Here is a 12,079-nt window from a genome sequence, read left to right on the forward strand (position 1 = left end):
TTTGGTATTTAAAAAAGTAGTGTAACTTGCTGTGGAACTGTCTTCAGTCATTGCCATTACCAGGATGGGAGACGAGGGAACAATTTAGATATTGTTTTGATGATCTGTGTTGCAGGAACCCTGAGGAGATCCATGGATGGGGAAATAAAAGTTAGGCAGTAATTCCCCAAATGACATAACAAAGAGCTTTTGTCCCTTTTCTTGTTTTTATACTATCCATTTGTAGGTTTGAGGCTATTGCTACTGCTGTCAAGTACTTCTTAAACTCATCCTAGGAATTAGGTCTGCCATTGTATGGCTCTCCTAAGTTAGTTGAAGGTGGTGGTAGTGCTGGCACTGCATGTGATATGCCTGCAAAACTGTGTATGGTATTCTACAGGGCCCCTTCTAGGGTGAGGTCATGTTGCATTATGCCACAATGACTCTTGTGCTATGTCACAATGACTCAGCACTATGTTTTGTGTCCCCTAGGTATACCTGTGCCATATTCATCTTATGTATCTTAGTGTATTGCAGGGAACACATACTTGCCCACTACCTGTCAAGCAGAGATTTGGAAATACTTGTGGGACTGTAGCTTTTCTTTTTGCATCTCACCTTACAGATGCCACAGATCTCTAATGCAACTTTTCTCTTTCATCATGAGCAGTATGTTGTGCAAACTGTGTCACCTTCCACAGGCAGTAGCAGATGCTTGCAGCAAGCCATGGTTAGTTTATCTCACAAGTACTGACATATCTGTCAAATTATTCAGTTAAAGTCAGGATTGATTTACATATGACATCCTTCTCATTTTGTCTACTCACTGCAGGACTACATTATAGACATACTCTTTGGGCACTTTCACCACCCATCAGATTATAGCCGAAGTGCTTAAGGGTGACAAATCTGGGAATGCTTCACCAGATATGAATTATGGATCCTTTAATGGCTCATAGCCACCTGCATTGCCTGATGGTAGCCCAGCCACAACTGGAATAGGTGTTAGAGGCCATGATGGAGAAAACAATGGGAGATATATGACCCAATTTGCGAGTAACCCGGAGTGAGTTGCAGATTTGGTTGACTGGCTGGCCTCCACCATCAGACCATTGGGGAGGGTATGGTTCATACCATCAGCTACCCTGATTCACCATGTGAGGATAGGTTCTTGTAACATTATTCTAGGAGGGGGTAGGAGATAACATTTCAGCAGCTTGTACACACCCTGTCTCCATGCATGGAAAGGCCACAGAAATACCTGACAAAGAGGTTTAGTGGCCTCAAACTGATGCCCTACTCAGATCATCTAAAAAAACTCCAGCTTTACTCTGTTGCATATCGCCTACTCAGAGGCGATCTCTTCCTAACATACAAAGCTATGTCAAACCCAGAGCTGTTGGAGATGCTCCACGTAAAGAAATCTCAATCCCTCCGAGCTACACACTCTAGGGACCTAAACCTTGTCACCACAATAAACAGAACATGCTGGAGGGATAGAGTCCTGTCTCAGAGACTTCTCATACTCTGGAACAAACTATCTACCTATATCAAACAAAGCTCCTCATTAGCACTCTTCAAGAAAAATCTTGATGATTGGATGGAAGATAGGAAATTCACCCCGGGGATCACTTCTGTGGCTCTGCTTGACAGTGGCACAGGAAAATAATTTTCTTGGGTGGCAAACGCCAGGGTACCATTTGGCTAGGCTTATATAGGCCCTAGGGCCAATAGTCTAGTACCTACCTATGAACCTATGTGCACTCTGTTTCTTTTGTGTCTCACCCCATACCCTTTGTGTTGTTTAAACCTCTCCATCATCATTTGTCTACCCTCTGTTTGTTTCTGCCCATCCTTCAGCTATTCTAACAGTATATATATTGTTATTTTGTACTGCCCCCTGCTATCTCTTCCAACTCTTTTCTTTTCCTTCCCTTTTATGAATCCAGCAGGTAACTACAAATAATATATGACTACTTATAAGTATACAGTGCTTGGTGCTGCAGTGAATTACCTCAGCTTAGCTGCTAACACTCTGCATTATACAGAGATATAGCACTCTGAGTTTACAGTCTTTGCTCTCAGATGAGTGTGCCTTGTAGTGCATGGCCACTAGGTGGATGCTTTCTTGTGTTTTTGGGTAATGGCTTTGTCTACCTGCACTGTTTGACTGCATGGCTAGGTTCATGTTTATATTTGCTGTCTAGCTCATTTGCATACCCTGAATATAGCTATCTGCCAATCAACACTGCCTGTTTTCTTTTGAATATTCATTGTTTCCTTGTGTCGCTTAGCTTTGCAAGCTTTGTGCAGAAGTACAGGGCATCTCTCTGAATCTGAGTCATTATGTGTAGTGTGACTATCAGCTGATTACAGAAATGTTTAAGTAACAGAAGAAAAGAGTCCCTTAACTCTCTGTATAATTTCAAAAGCAATGAAGGCACCTTGAGGTGGAAAAGAAAATCTCCCGAATGTAACCTCAACCAGAGAAAGAAGAGAGTAGTTTGCTCTTCACAGACTCTCCACAAGCTACTCACATTATATGTACTGTGGACTGGATCAAAGGAAAGCCCTCCTTCTTTATTGCAAAACTGATGCCAATATTGAAGACCCTTAGCATCCTACTCTTTCATTGCTGCCAATGTCATTGAATACTTAAAAGATGTGATATGGTCTATCAGAAACATTTCTTACTTTATGCCAGTGGTGAGATGGAGCCTCACTTAGCCACTGGGAGGACTTATTCTACTGCTGTTTTTCCCTTCATCTCAATACTTGGAATAAAATTGGTTGTGTCCAGATGTATCAGTTTCAGCTACAGCACTTTTACTAGGGCTTCTCGTAGCTCATACACATATTGGAATTAGTGTTTATGAGTCAACTTTGTAGGTGAAGGGCAGGAACTAAGAGTCCAACTAGACATTTCCAGACTTGGAGAAAGCATATGACAAGGTCCCAAGAAAGCTAATTTGGACAGTTCTGTGATTATTCAAAGTCTCTAAAACATTGGTAGAATTAGTACAGTCTTTGTACAAGGACCCAATGACACAAGTATGAACAGTGTTTGGACTCACAGAGAGGTTCCCAGTGGGAGTGGGGGTTCATCAGGGCTCCTCTCTGAGTTCATTGCTATACATTCTAGTGATGGACTACATTAGCAAACAGGTTGGAGGAGGGTGATCAACAAAGAGCGGTTGTTTGTGGATAATGTGGCACTACAGGCACATTCTGAACACAAATTTCAGCAAATGATAAAGGAACAGAATGCAAAACCGAAGTCACATTGGATGAAACTGATTACAGACAAAACATTTATCATAGCAGCAAATGGAAGAAATCAGAAGAAGGTAAAAATCGAGAAAGAAGGGAAAATACTGGAATAGATTAAGTGCTTCACTTATCTTGGATGGGTGGTTGAGTATACAGGGAAGTCTGAATGAGGAGTTCAAAGCTAGAATCAGAGGAGTTGCAACCAGCTAGCACAGAGTTTCAGAGGTAGTGTATGACAGAAGAATGCTAAAGAAGCTGCATTGTAAGGTGCACAAAACAGTGGCATGACCAGTTCTACTGTATGGTACACACACCTGGGCGGTGAAGGCAGAGCACTTGAGGAAGCCTAGAGGTGATGGAGATGAAGTGTGCAGGATAGATGGTAAGATATACAGTGTGGACAGACAAGGGAATGATTACATTATAGCAGAAGACCAAGTAACTCAGAAAGGTAAAAGAGAACAGATTACAATGGTTTGGGCACATCTTCAATAAAGCAGGAGATAATTTGTTCAAGAAAGTTTGGGAGAAAAATGAAGAAGGCAAGAAGAAATGGGGACATCCAACAAAGGGATGGATGGATTATGTGAGAGAAGACCTGTGACAGTCATGTATGCTTGTCAAAGAAGACAGGAGAATAGCATTATATTTAGAGAGATGGCAACAGTTGACACAGCACCCTGACCCATGTAGAAAATGGTAAAAAGAGGGTTATTGATGATGATGATGATGACCTTACTTACACAGTGGGAGTTGATGAAGCTCTAAAACTGCTTGATATTCCTTGTGCCTACCCTTGCATACAAAAGGGTCATCCACCTAACAATAGTAAGCATCTAGCACGTCTCCTTATCCATTGCCCAAAAATCAGTATCTTGTGTCTCAAAGTGTTTTCCTAAGTCTGGATACTTCAGATAAAAAGACAGAGTCCACCAGTATATGGGAGATAAATTAAGAAAGAGTTTTATGTAATCAGACAGGGGCAAAGGTGACACCATCAAGCTTATACATAGATTCAGTAAATACATTTGAGTATAGGATCTACCAATCTTCAGTTCACTGGTAGTGATGGTGGACGGTGGTGGCAGGAGAACTGAATATAGCTCATGCTATAGGAAAAACATGGGGATTCCAAATTTATAGATTCTGCTGTCAGACCAAACTGTTGCAATGATATAGCCACAGGTGCCATCTTAACCACCTAGTTTATAGAATCTAATGCTTGCATAACAGCATTGAAATTACTCAATTAGTCATGACTATAATGTCCCCGTACAAAACATTAATTCCTTTTCTAGATGCACTCTTATCAAATGAAGCTGCAGTTTCAGGACAAAAGTACTTTGAAGTCACAATCACTACCGTACCCTCAAACTAACATGAAAAACATTCCGGCATGCCATAATTAGAGCAGAAATCATCCTATTCAAGACTAAGTTATGACTTCCAAATCTAACTAAAACCGCAAATTTTTCCTTCCTCCTCGCATAAACACTTAAAAAAGAAGATGCAGCAACCAACCAGAACCTCCCCACCCCATGATGGATAAGCGGATCTGTGCCAGACACATTAGTAGATTTTGAAATGATGCACTGAGTTTATGTTTACTAGCAGCATCTTAAGAAACAAATAAATAAAAAAAGAAACATTAGCCAGTTGATAATCATTGTAAGCATTTATCAGCTTGTTGTATCTCACCTCCACCTTATGATTTGACCCAGAAATAAAAAAAAAATAATAAAAAAACAAAACAAAACCTGCTACGATAACAAGCAGTACAATATATTACGAAGCACCAATAAAAGAACAAAACAAATGACAAAGAATATTACAATTAGTCCATTTACAGACTGCATATTCAGTACAGTGCCATTACTATCTAAACAGTATTTGCAGTATGCTTACAAAACCTTCAATGATTGTTCTGTTAAAGGACAGCTCCCAATATGCCCATGTGGCAAGAGGTGGAATTATGGAAGGATGATGCTACATGGAATATGAAAATCCACACCAATGTCCCCTCAACTAACTCAGGTAACTAAGCTAACAGGATGCACATTGTCATTTTAGAACCAGTCTATACTGAGATAAACAGGATGGGAATGTCTTGTCAGAGTGTCGATATTGATTATATCCTGAAAGTAAAAAATTGGTAGTCTTCCCAAAAATCAGAGTTTGCAATGAGGAGTGTGCATCAAAATGAAGACTATACCACTTCCCCCTTTAGTGATACAAAGTCAAAAGTATAGACAGTTGCTATTTGCGCTCATTTCCAAAAGTTGCTCCTTCAGAGTACAGTCTAAGTTTGTATATGAGGATCCACTCTGTACAACATGCTCATCCAGAAAATTCCAGCTTCAGCAGCCAAAAGAAACATAAAAGGCACTGTCCCTCTGGAGTGCTGTGCAACAGATAGCAGGCTAAAACTTGCATTCACTTAGCTTGTTCTAGTCCACAAACAGAACATCAGCATGCTAAGATTATCAAGTGCTTGATTCTGCTGCTTAAATAATCACAAACCTAATAACCTTAATTAATGATTGTAACTTAAGACACTTTACCAGCAAGAACTGCTCTAGAGAAAAATACCTGAACTAATATTTTCTGTCATTTCGCAAACACCTTGCAAACCCTAGAGACATCTACCAAATATTATACTGACAAGGAGATAGCAACTGTACTTCATTATTAATTAGGATGACCGTTCTTCTTTACAGTGTAACATTCCACTATGTTTAGTACAGAGCTTTCCCTAAATGCCAGTGACATCCAACACTTTTACTGCAGGCATGGATGCCTATCCTACAAGGCTAACATACACCTATATGTTAATAAACGCATACTATAATCAACACTGAAGAGTAGTCATACAAATTGCAATTCTCTAATTCTAATCTTTCCACACAGACTTAAGAAAATTAAATAAAATAAGAGGAGGACATAGAAAGGCTTAACAGCAAGAGCTTGAGCATGACGAATAGTTATTAGAAACCTCTGTTCAACAAACTATGGTACTGTTTTTTGGCATCCTGCTACCATCTATTATTTTGAGATTAGAAACCTCTCCACTACCCTTAGAATCATACTCACCCTACCCAGATACTGGGCACAATAGAAAGGATTTCCTGTATCCTGAATTGAAAAAAATCTGAAGGCTACACCAAGTCAAGTGGCACCTCAACAACCCAAATCTAAGAATCAGAAATCAGTCACTTTCATATACTACTTGCTGCAGTGACTTAGTTGTCCTTAGATTTTAATTACTTTTAGGGTAAAGAGAGTTCCCTCCCCAGTTAAGTCTCATACGTGACTAGTGATAGTATACTTCTAGGGGTGGGGAAGAGGTTTCTAATAATCACTTTTTACACATTCACTTCTAGAGCAGATATGTTTGCTATATGTACAAAAATTGCCTCTTTAAGCTCCATTTTAGTGTACTTTATGGCTTTCTTCACCTGTGGCATTTCAGTGCTATTTCTTCACCAATTCCTTTCTTCACCAGCCATTTGTGGACATATTATATTAGTGGTACTTCCAACATCTCCATGCTGCCATATCAGAAACTCTGGTGAACATTAAAAAGTTCTGTATTTTCCTCAGTTTAAGTTTTGCTTATTATTTCCCAGTCTTCTACAGTCTATATTAAATCTGCAAGACATCAGAGATGGAACCCTCTCTCTCAAATTTAATTATACATCAGAGATTCTTTGTGGGACTGATAAATTATGACTTTTTACAAGAATGGACATTTCTTCATAGTGTACAGTTTACTTCTAACCAGTTATTTTAGTAAGACATTTAGCATAAATATCTCAATATACTTTGGATTGTTTCTTTATCAACTAGGCATAAAAGAACACTGCCTATGAATATACGATGAAGAATACACTCTGGGAATATCTAACACCCCAGAACCAGTTGCAGGAAGGGCAGATATTCTTTGACAATCAAGGCACAATATCTGTTCCTTAGGTTGCTACACTGGACAATGACTGAAGTCACAGATCCTAAAATAATGAATCTCTGGGAGAAATTTAAAAATACAAAATGAAAGTTGAGAATTCAAACAATGGCCTTTACAGAACAAGTCTATGAACAAATATATGACAATTCACACAAAACAAAGAAGAAAAACTGATTTTTATTAGTCACAAGGCAAATGTTTGCATTTAGGAACATCTTTAATCATGTGTGAGGGATATTACATTTCAGTTGTGAACCAAATAGGTGTCTAAAGTTTATGGACTCAACTTAGCTACTACAGATAGCTGAGCTCTCCTGAATAAGAGACTGCTATCATGAGAAATATTTTCATTTGAAATTAGTGGCAAGCAGCACTACTGAAGGTTTGTGGGAATGAGCGCATACAGACCAGAACAGATCATAAAAGAAGAAATGACATTTATGAGGTGGTTAGGTAAAAGAGAATCTGGGACAGCTATGTATAAGGGTAGGAACATAAGGAGAAGAAGACAATGGTTTAATGTCATATTTATGTTTATTATAGTACTTATTACGCAAGTACTATACGTAGATATATTAGCAACAATACAAAATAAAATGAAAAAAAAAATCCAGAGGAAATGCAAATAGAGAAAAAAACAGATATTAATCATAAATGGAAAGGACTGGATATGTAATTAACATAACTAGCTATACAATGAAATAATGTTCTGTTATAAGTAATAACATCAAGTGCTGATAGTCTCATATAAAATCTAGATGTTAATGATCTTCTAAAAAAAATTGCAGAATCTCTAAACGGCTGGCAAAACATAATCAAAACAGAAGACACTTAAAGATAAAGGAAAAGATGACAAAGGCAGTTTTACTGAAATAATAGAAAATATCTGTTATGGACCATGGCAACCATAGTAACGGTAAACAAAGATGTCCAACCAAGCACCCAGAGCTGTATAAAACATCTCAAAATCAGATCAGCACCTTTGTTCCCTGTGCAGACACTCTTTAAAGAAATCAAATCTGAAAGACTACTCAATCAATCCGCATTATACTAGACTGAAGTTTGCTACCTGATAAGACACAGTTCTCCATGGTATCTTGACAGCCATTGAAATTAAAGTATCATCATTCAACAAGCCCAAAAAGTTAAGTTAAATTGAATGATATAATGAACAGAAGAGATAGCCAACAAAAGTGCAATCTTAACAGGACATCATCTCACAGACTTCCATTGAACATGTCCATGTGATGACACTGACTAACTCCAGTAGCTGTAGAAATATGTACAAATACCTCTCCAAAGACAATAGTGGGGGACTTTGAATGCTGTCAGAAATAGACTTGGCACATGAATCAGAGAGGGAGAGAGATGGTACATACAAATAAATCAGGAAGACTACCAGCAAAACAAGTGAGAAGTGATTATTTCACTGCAACCAAGTGATATGATGAAAAACAAAGTGTCACAGTTTAAGGACAATGACTGCTGTTCACGCCAGTTGACAGTTAATCAGGTAACTTGATGAAGTTGGACAAAAGTGCTTATGTCCACAATAAAGGTGTTGCTTTTTTGCTATATTCTGTGTTTTTATTTTTATTTCAGTTTTATATTACACAGTGATTAGTTGGTCAACATCCAAAACATGCAATATATGTCTATAGATAACACACATATACACACACAAGCGCGCGTGCACACACACACACACACACACACACACACACACACACACACACACACACACACACGCACACACACGCACACCACTACTCTATTTGAATGCATGCTGATGTACTCATTTGTATGCATGAAGTAAGCTCAGAGCAGATTGTAGTAGTAAGACAGTGCAGCGCATCTGAATGCTGAATGGAGGATATAGGGAGTTTTGTCTTACACACAAAATTAAATAATTATATTTTTAATTTTGTTGCAAACTTGTACATGTTTATGTTATGGATAAAAATGCTGTAGTTCATCTTTTAGAACGGACATGTAATTATATTTCCAGTTTGAAAACTCAGAAATGTTAAAAAACAGTCTGCATGGCATGTAATACTGTTGTAGAGGCGTTAACTGACCTTAGAGTGTTTTGTAGGAAAGTTAGTTTAAAATTAATTTTTAAAGATTCTATGGTTGAAGATGTATGTAGTTTTAAGAAGTCTAGTACTTTTATATCAGTTAACTGTCCGGTTGTGAATGCATTTTTGAGTGTTTGCGAGCATGAGATACGGCAACTTTATACAAGTAAAATTAAAAAAAGTTATTATAATATTACTTATGATGAATATCAAGCTTTAAAAGAATTAAAAAATAATGTTGAAATCATCCTTAAACAAACGGCTAAGGGGGGGGGGTGCAACTGTTGTGCTTAGTAGACAGTTGTATATAGAATTGATGTTATTTTGTCAGATAATAATACATTTAAGAAGATATGTTTTGAAGAAGTCAAAAGGTTAATATCTGAAGTTAATATGTTTGTTTATGATGCACAACTTCAGGGGGATATTTCACTAGAATTGTTTAATTTTCTAACAGTACCGTGTCCACGAATGCCTATTATATATGGGATTCCAAAGCTGCACAAGTCTGTGTCCCGGCCCCCAATGAGACCAATTGTTTCAGGAAGAGGCTGGGTCACAAAACCACTTTCAGTATATGTGCAAGGTATCAGAAGCAAATATTTGTCACTTTGCAAAAATTACATCAAAGACACAGAAGACTTTTTTAATTAAGTTATATCAGTGGTATAAAAATAATGATGGAAAAGATGATTTTTTGATGGTTACACTTGACATAAGTTCCCTATTTACTGTGATTTCAAATACATTTGGCATTAATTCAATACGTGAATTTTTGTGTAAGAATTCAGGAATGGATGGTAGAAAGATAGAAAATTTATATAGTATGATAGAAGTAGTGTTAACTAAAAATGCATTTCTATTTGATTGGCAACCATATCTGCAAACTTATGGAGTAGCCATGGGTACACCCATGGCAACTACTTATGCAAATATAACATTAAATGAATGGGAATGGGAATTTTTATATGGTAGTAAGAACCAATATAGAGACAAAGTGTTATTCTATCAACGCTTTGTAGATGACTGCTTTAAGTTTGTTGACTATCTAAATAATACCACTTCTTTTTTAAAATTTACCATGATGTGCAGCTTACTAATGTACTTGGTGTGATTAATACCTGTGTTTATAGTAAGGATGTTCAGGTAAATAGATATACACATATAGACAGCATGCATGCTAAGCATATATTTTGTGGTATAGTGAAAGCACAATTTATGCGAATAAGTAGATTAAACACAGAAAATGTTAAATGTAAAGACCAAATGGAAAACTTAATGCATGATTTCATTAATAGAGGATATAATAAAAGCTTTGTTCTTGAAACAATGGAAGAAATACTTGCTGATAGGACAGCTATTGCCCCCCCTTTGTTTAGTGATAAAGGGATTGAAAACTTATGTAAGGCAAAAGATAAGGGTGCAACAGCTAATGTGAGATATATAACCACATATAATAGAATGACTGCAAATATAAAAGCTATTGTTAAAAGGAACTGGCGAATATCAACCTCAATGTCAGAACTTGAAAAACTATTGGGGAAAAAAGGCCCTATTTTACTTATAGAAACAGCATAAATTTGATGAGACAACTTTGTTATAAAGATTTTAAGATTGACACTGGAACATATTGTACTGTAAAGAAAGAGACACTTCCCTGCTATAATTGTACTTGTTGTAGTAACATTTGTCTTCTATCTGACTTTGAGCACCCAATAACTAGAAATAGATATAGTATAAAATGTCAGGCAACTTGTAATACAACATTTGTTGTTTATTTAGGTACATGTACAAGATGCACATGTTTCTATGTGGGAAATGCTCTAGGCGGTTAAAAGACCGAATTATACAGCATAAGTCAGATATAAGGAGGAATGTGATGACAAATGCTTTAGCTAAGCATAATAGTGAATATGGTGCTGGACACAGATTTAAATTTAAAGTTTTGGAAGTTGTTTACAAAAATATAAGAGGGGTGATATGATTAATAGATTGGATATAGCTGAATATGGGTGGATAACCAGACTAGAAGCTGATAAGTTTCCTGGTTTAAATAACATGATTACCATAAAGCCTTGCTTAGTTGAAAAACAAATGAAATATAAGTAATATGAAAATGCGTACGTATTAATTCTAAATGTGTGCTAACATGCTCTGCAAGCATATATAGTTATTTTTTATGTTGTATTGTTACTACTTATTTTTAGATTAATTATCTGTTAATATGATGCATTTTTTATTGGTTGACTGTGTCATGTGCTATTATGCTTTTGAGAATATAAAATGAGATGACTTTAAGTGAAAAATACTCTTTGATAACTGAAGAAAGGTACATCCCAAAAGCTTTTATTTGGTTTAAATAAATTAAGTGTTTCTACTTTGTGAACCTTTTTTCTATTGGATTTTGCAATACTGTTCCTGGTGATTTAATTCAGTTTGTTTGGTTATTTTTTACATTTGGAGACAAAGTGTCACAGTTTAAGGACAATGACTGCTGCTCACACCAGTTGACAGTTAATCAGGTAACTTGATGAAGTTGGACAAAAGTGCTTATGTCCACAATAAAGGTGTTGCTTCTTTGCTATAGTCCATGTTTTTATTTTTATTTTAGTTTTATATTACACAGTGATTAGTTGGTCAACATCCAAAACATGCAATATATGTCTATAGATATAGATATATATTTATAGATACATTGATCTGGATACACATACACATACACACAGACACACATGCACACATGCACGCATGCACGCACACACACACACACACACACACACACACACAC

Source organism: Protopterus annectens, chromosome 7.part0 (assembly GCF_019279795.1).
Source record: "Protopterus annectens isolate FY-2018-M chromosome 7.part0, PAN1.0, whole genome shotgun sequence".
NCBI classification, from domain to species: Eukaryota; Metazoa; Chordata; order Ceratodontiformes; family Protopteridae; genus Protopterus; species Protopterus annectens.